This window comes from Manis pentadactyla, chromosome 4, assembly GCF_030020395.1.
Source record: "Manis pentadactyla isolate mManPen7 chromosome 4, mManPen7.hap1, whole genome shotgun sequence".
Classification (NCBI taxonomy): domain Eukaryota; kingdom Metazoa; phylum Chordata; class Mammalia; order Pholidota; family Manidae; genus Manis; species Manis pentadactyla.
In genome coordinates this window covers 114,091,317-114,098,499 of record NC_080022.1, presented here as the reverse complement: position 1 = coordinate 114,098,499, position 7,183 = coordinate 114,091,317, and the positions used below count along the sequence as shown (strand labels likewise).

Here is a 7,183-nt window from a genome sequence, read left to right as displayed (position 1 = left end):
TATAATACCAATAGGCTTCTCAATCTGCAATGATAAACTGACACTCAGAGTAGATACACTAATATCCCCAAAACCCATCTGTAATAATACTACGAGGAAACTGAAAGCCACTAAGCACTGTGGATGTGACCGTCACAGCAAGTCCCAGAATGTCAGTCTGCCTGTATGGCCTGGATTGTCAATTCTTTTGTTTGGTGGGGTTTCCAGATCCCTGGTAATCACGCTTTCTAAGTCCCTCCCTCATAAGAAGTCTGACAACTTAACTGTCTGCTTCAGCCCTGCTTTATGCAACATCTGTGCACTCGCTTCTCATTTAAGACAAGATGGAGCTGATCGTTTATCATAACCAGACAGCGCTCTCCATAGGCTATTATGGAATTAAACTATCTCAATTAGATGCTGTCACTATGGTCAATGGTCAATGACCTATGGCCATTCATATCAGTATTGGTATCTTCTTAATCACTGGGTACAAGAAGATGGTTTTGCTGAACACAGTCAGCATTAAGGAAACATTTGCCAACCACCACATATCTGTACCTTGGAATGCCCTTGACCAAGGCACTCTCCCCCAAAGACTCTGTGCTGAGCAAATCGAATGAAGATCCAGATAGGGACTACACTAGTTGGGGTGAGGATTTAATAATATGGGTAACTGGTGAACCACTGTGTTGTATACTTGAAACTAATATAAGCTTGCATATCAACTATACTTCAGTAAAAAATAAAACCAAAAAAAAAAAATGATCCAGCACATCTCATGTGAATAAAAGACAGAAGGATACACTAGGCTGAAGTAAAGAGCAAAGCTTCTCCAAGGGGAAGAATTCAAGGATTTTCTTAGACTGTCCCCACTTGTAAGGTAAAGAATAGAGTTCATTAACTCACAGCCACACACACTCAGCAAGCATTTATTTACTGTCTAGGTGATCTACTCTGCAGACACAACATAATGTAAATGAAATACAATCTCCACCTATATTGACAGAATTCCAGTGGGGAGACAGAAATCTGACAAGTAAGAGTAAATATGCAATTACTGATTATAGGCATTTGGGTGGGTAGGGGCATTCTGCTGGGTCTTCAGATGGTGCTGGGAACTCCCATGGATACTGAACCCTATTCCTCAAGGCTTTCCCTGGGTGACAGTTCCGTATCCAGCAAGGACTGAGATTGCTGCACAGCTAATTCCACCTCCTCCATGGGGGGATGTATAAGCTTGAGAAGCTGGGTCTGGGAGCACTCCCTCTCTGAGGTTGGAGAGAGGGATGACAATGAAGGGCCACACAAGCATCCTCTCCTGATCACTGCACTCCTGAAATGGGCTTCTATTTCAGTGTGTGGATGTCAAGAGGGCCTAATCCAATTAACCTCCTCCGTGCATCAAGAAGGGCCTGAGAATCAGGACTGGTGGCTCTGTTTCCTTCATCTGAGCTTCAGGACCAGGGCATTCCTCTACACAAATCCTCTTTTAAGTAACAATCAACTCAACATCAAAGGTTGGCCACAAACTTATCAATCAACGTCATATTTTATTGAAAGGGCCCTTATAAAATGTCTAAATTCATGTCTTTTTTACATAGAAGGACACTTTCTGTCATAGTCACTTAAAAGGTGTTTATTTAAAGGGACAGTTTGAACACATTTTTTTAGTAAGATTCTCCCTAATCAGTGTACTCAGAATAAATTTATTTCAGTAATATGTCCACATTTTAGGTTTGTTAAAGTATCCACTTCCTTTTAAAAGTTAATTCCTGTTTGGTAGGTTGATTATTCTTCTATTCAGCCAAAGTTCAGAACCCCGCCATCTATTGAGACATCTATGTCAAGAGGACAAGGTAGGGAAAGTAGAAACATGAATGAAAAAATCACAAGACCAAGGGCGTTTTAAAGATATTTATTGTAGCAAAGTAGCTCATTCAGAGCAATCACATCCAAGTATCAGGATGCAAGTCTTGAGCCCAGTCCCAAAGTTGTGCCAATGGCTATTCCCAAGGCATAGCTCCAGCATGCTCATGTCCTGCAGTTGACACTCAGCGGGATAAAAAAGGGCTGGGAGACAAGAAGCACAAGACATGCTGGTTCTTGTTGGCCTTTTGGTCCCTCAACTGATGCTCAGAGCCCAGGTAGAAAGCAGCCAAAAGTGGGGATAACAGCTGGAGCTCTGATGCCTTGGACTCCTGAGGCCACAAGGCCCTGGGGCTAGGGCCTCACCAGGAAGAAACTGGAGCAGGGTGTCTTGGGAGGACTCTTAGGGGGACACTTTGGGGGGCACTCAGTCGTGAGCCCTTTCAGAGGAGGCTGGCACAGCCGCTGGTCTTGCTGGCAGGACATCTAAGTGGAAGTTCAAGTAACCTGAAATCCAATACAGTTGTATAATCCTGTGAAATCTTAGGTCATTCTCTGTGTCCTTCTTTGGAATCTACCCCAAGGCCGATGATATCTGGGAATAATCATAAATGCACACACACACACGCACACACATGAAGCCAAAGCTTCCATCTTATTCATTTTTATATCTCTGAGGTATGGCACATATATCTCTTATGCGGAAGATGTCCAATCAATGCTGATCCACCACTAAAATGGAAGTCTTTTGCACACTTCTATGTTCCAATGTCTAGAACATCACCAGGTAATTGGTAAGAGCTCAAGAAATAATCGTTGAACATGTGAATAAATAAATGAATAAGAAAAGAAAGAAAGGGAGTCAAGAAGGAAGGAAGGAAAGAAAGAAATTATATTCAGGGAGGGGAAGGATGCCAGGTGGTATTCCATGATCATACTGGCTGTCCCCATTTTCTCTGTGTGCATCTGCCATCCTCTCCAAGCCCCCACAAATGTGCCTGGGAGAGTAAATGGCCTAGGTTACACCCTCCCCGACCAGCTGTCTCAGTTGCCAGAGGTCAGACATCAGCAAGAATTTAGGCTGAACGGTCACTCACCATCCAGTTATAGGGGCTATCATCCAAGGACTGGATCCCGCTAGACCCAAGGCAGAAATCACTCCTCCCGCTCCCTCCTTTCCTTCCCCATGAAACCCAACAGCCCTTCATCTGAAAGACCCACTCACCCTGTCAGATCCAGAAGTGGATGAGTTAGTGCTGGAGGTTTAGGGTGGTTGAAGAGTGGGTGTCTGAGAGGTGTTTTATAGACTCTGGCCGGACTAGGCGGCAGGTGAGCCTTGGCTCTGTCAGGAGCAGGCAGTGGCTCCGCCCATACCCGGGCACCTGCAGGGTGACATTCCTCTCGGTGCCTCTTCAGTCAGCCCTCTACAGGGAGATCCTGAGTTATCTTCTGAGGCTGGACACATGAACCTCAACAAACTGTATTCCTCCCTAGGCTCGGACTCCATGAAGTAGCATGAGGATTCCTGGCCCGCAGCTGAGAATCTGGTTTCTCATGATTTTATGATCCTGTTCTTTCTTGGAAACAAACAAACAAATGAAACAGACTCTTCTCTCGTCCCAGTTCAGCCCATGACCCAGCTTCCTGTGCCCTCCAGGAAATGCCCTTCTAGACTTTTGGGACAGTTCTGAGCTCACACAGTTTTCAGACACATTCCTTTGCAGGTGTCTCTTCTCTCCTCCCCTCTGTCTCTCTCTCTCTCTCTCTCACATACACGCAACAAAAAGTGTAGCTTTTTAAAAAGTACTTCTTTTTTACTCAAGATAGAAGATTTGTTACATTCACTGAATACTGTCTCTGTGTCTATCAAAGGGGATCTATAAGAATTGGATACTTATAGTCTTGTCCCTTTACAAATGTTTCCAAACTTTAAGGAATTATAAGTTTTGCTACTGTATCTTACTTAAACATTTAACATTTCAGTGGCTCTCTGTTGGTAAGTGCTAGCAGTTAATAAAATTAATTAAGTAAAAAGGAAAATTCAGAATTGCAATATTTAAAAATATATCAGGTGCAATTGTTTTTGAAATACATAGCCCTATTTTCATTTAATAACAGTCATATTTCTGCCAGTGAAATTACTAGTTTATAATAGGGAATGAGAATATGACTCTTTCAAGATTTTCTTTTTTCCCTATTGTTCCATCACATTAACCTCTTAGAGATGTTATCAGCTTGTGTCCATGCAGGAAAACAGAAAACATGGCTTTTTTTTGATGGAAATAATAAAAACAGTATTGGGATTGGAGCATTCAAAAAAAAAATGGGGAATTCTGTTATAACCAGAGAAGCTGCAACAACCTGAGGCTGGGGGATCGAGGCAAAGAGCTTGGGGTTCTTGGAACCCAGAAATCAAGGAGCTGAGTCCCAGCCATGTGAGGAGGGGCACTTGCTAGTGGTGTTGGTGTTCCCAAGGGAACAAGGAGAGGCTAGTTCTGTATGTAAAACAGAATATAGACTGTGAATATAAATCTATAGAACATAGAGAACACAATGTATATAGGATATATGCATAGATGATATAGACAGAGATAATAGAGAGTGTAGAAAGGTAGGTGTGGAGCTGAAAGACAAAATTGTAATAATCAAGAGAGAATGCCAAGGTGGGAGAAGGAGAAGAGGACAGTGCTTCAGGCAGACATGCTAGGAGAGAAGAGACACCTGCAAAGGAATGTGCCTGAAAACTCCGTGCTGTAAAAGTGCAACAGAAGTCAGAGGATGAAGAGTAAGTAGATAGGTATGATTCTAACTGAGGGTTTGCATAGCTGAAAAATGGGAGTGGGGGTGTGATACTATGGGAAAACCAAGTCATAGTCAGCAGATGAAACTAAAGATCAGTGCAATAGTTTTACTTCATTGGTTTCTTTCTATCAATATCAAGGAGACGCCTCACGGTTTTGTGCAGGCCTCAGAGTGTTTAGGGTCCAGCAGTAGACTGGGAATCAAAAGGATTGGGTTCCAGCTCTGGGTTTGCCAGCATGGTCATCTTCGATTTTGGACAAATCATTTCACTGCTGGAGCATCTGCTTCTCCATCTAAGGTCCATCTGACTTAAAAAATTTATAATGATAATGGAATGAAAGCAGTTTTGTAAATGAAGTGCTTATGTGTTGCACCAATAAGGAAAGCATGATCATCCTAATATATTTTGAAACATCTTTGATAAGAAAATTGGTGGAATAAAATTCTGTTGTCAGGCAAAATTAAGAAGAAGAAAAAACTTGATTATATAGGCCTCTGAGTTCATATTCCCCTGGTGAGTATTAGAGATTCTGAATGGAGATTATGGAGGAAATGCTCCAGACCCAAGTCTGTCAAAGTCCAAATGAGGTCAAGGCCAGATGGTACACAGTGAGCCCGACTTTATAAAGTTCAGGTGCCAGAAATTCAACTCATCAGGTCAGGGATTTACTCACACCACTCCTGTCCAGTCCCAAGCAGAAAATATTACCCACCTTTTGTACTGTAGTCCGCCACTCCTTGAGCTGCAGCAGTCCCCGGAAACATCCCAGCCGCGGGGCCCCCAGCAGGCTCACTCTCACAGCACTCAGCACTTTGAATGGTGGTGGCTCCAGTGCAAGGGGTGGGGCTGTGGGGATTCAGGTAGCCCCCACCTCCCTCAGAGCTGCAGCAGCACCCAGAGCTGGGGCCACAGCAGGAAGAGACTGGAGGGGAACGTGGGTCTGGGCACTAGGTCAGGCACCTGGGTGCACACTTGAAAGAAGATTTAGGGGTGGGGCACCTTGATAGGCACTTGGGAGGGTCCCACTGCTGACAGGACATCTCAACTGGAGTCCAAGCAAGTTAAAGCAGTTAAAATAAAATTAAAACCAAATAAAATGCATCAAGCATAGAATAAGAATTTTTCAAACCATTATCACTGTGCTAGTAACATGTTTGTGAAATGTACTCCCATTCCAGAACAAAAGTCCCAAAAACGTGTGCAATTGGCATTTAAGTTCTGTGCACAGAAAGTCTGCTATGTACAAAGATCAGTTTGGCACTATTTTTATGCATATGCCTGTGAAATGAACTCACAATTAGGCAGAGGACCATCTTTTTTAGTGGCATCAAGCATATGTGGGAAATCTGATGCCCAGGGAACAATCAATAGAGACTTGGAGGAGCTGCTCCCTTTCCCTCTGGCCTCAAGGACTGTGCTCCCCAAGGCTGAACCTTGTGGTCCCCAGAAATCTCACTGTGCTTCATCCCCTGACCTCTCCTACTTACTCCGTCCTATTCTGTCATTTGCCACATCCGGAATATTCTCCAGACCCTTCTCCATAAAACCCAGAGCCTTCCCTTGGGCTTGCACAGACTCACTTATCAGGGCCAGACTCCAAAGGTAGCTTGAAGAAGTTCCTAAGGTGTCAAAAAGGATGAGAAAGAAGGACCAGGAAACCTTTGATAGGGAATCCCCAAGGCTGTCTCTGCGAGCTGCAGGAGCAGCTCTTATGCAGCCGAGGAATGAGAGGGGCCACTGCCAACATTCCCCATCTCCAAGTCCTCTTCTTCCCAGGAAGCGACAGTGGTGCCCATGCTTCTCACTAGTGCCCAAGACCTGGAGGGGACTTCAACAAGTCACACCCTGTCCTGACATGAGACTCAGATGGCCTGAGATTTCCAAGAAGCTGGTTGCTGGGCTGAGGCCCCAAAGCCCTGGGTCACTGTGTGCCAGTCTGTTCTCTGGAGATGGATGATCACACTTTTCATTCCAGGCTCTATGAGGTGGGGCATAGGATGGGAGGAGCAGGAATGAAGGGACAGAGATGATTAAGAGAAATTCTCAGGAAGAATCTATAAGAATTGGTACCTCATTTATGTGTACAGTGGAAAAAATGGACAAGTCAAGGATTCTACCAAGATATCAAACCCTGTGCCAGGGAAACAATCATGTGATGGAGAGAGAACATCCACTGGGGGGCATAGATCTGAGGTCCGAGGGAGACCTTCCAGTGAAGACATCCAGGAGACATTTAGAGATTCCAGCCAGAGGTTATCAGTGCCTGAGCCAAAGAGACTAGGAGGCAAGCTCACCTGGCATTCACCATTATTTGTATGTACATCGAATACATTTGTTTGAATAGCCAAGTGTACCATGTGTTCTGCAGGACCCCAGGAGGACAAGAAGAGGGTTTTTTTTACTCAGTGGCTCTCCCATTCTGATGGGATCCAAACTGTGGAGACTGATACAAATACTTAGACCACTTGTAAATACTCATGACAGGGTGTGCAGAGCAGAGACCACTTATGACATAGCATGGTGTGTGGCACT

At 44.3% G+C, this 7,183-nt stretch overlaps 1 long non-coding RNA gene across 1 annotated transcript; it reads right to left on the bottom strand.

Annotated features, from left to right (window-relative positions):
- Positions 1–1,881: 1,881 nt before the first annotated feature.
- LOC118922394 (uncharacterized) lies at positions 1,882–3,243 on the bottom strand. Its single transcript, XR_005028761.2, has 2 exons — positions 3,074–3,243; positions 1,882–2,355 (listed from the first exon to the last, which is right to left on the bottom strand). It is a non-coding gene; the product is annotated as an uncharacterized LOC118922394 (long non-coding RNA).
- Between the last annotated feature and the right edge of the window lie 3,940 nt (positions 3,244–7,183).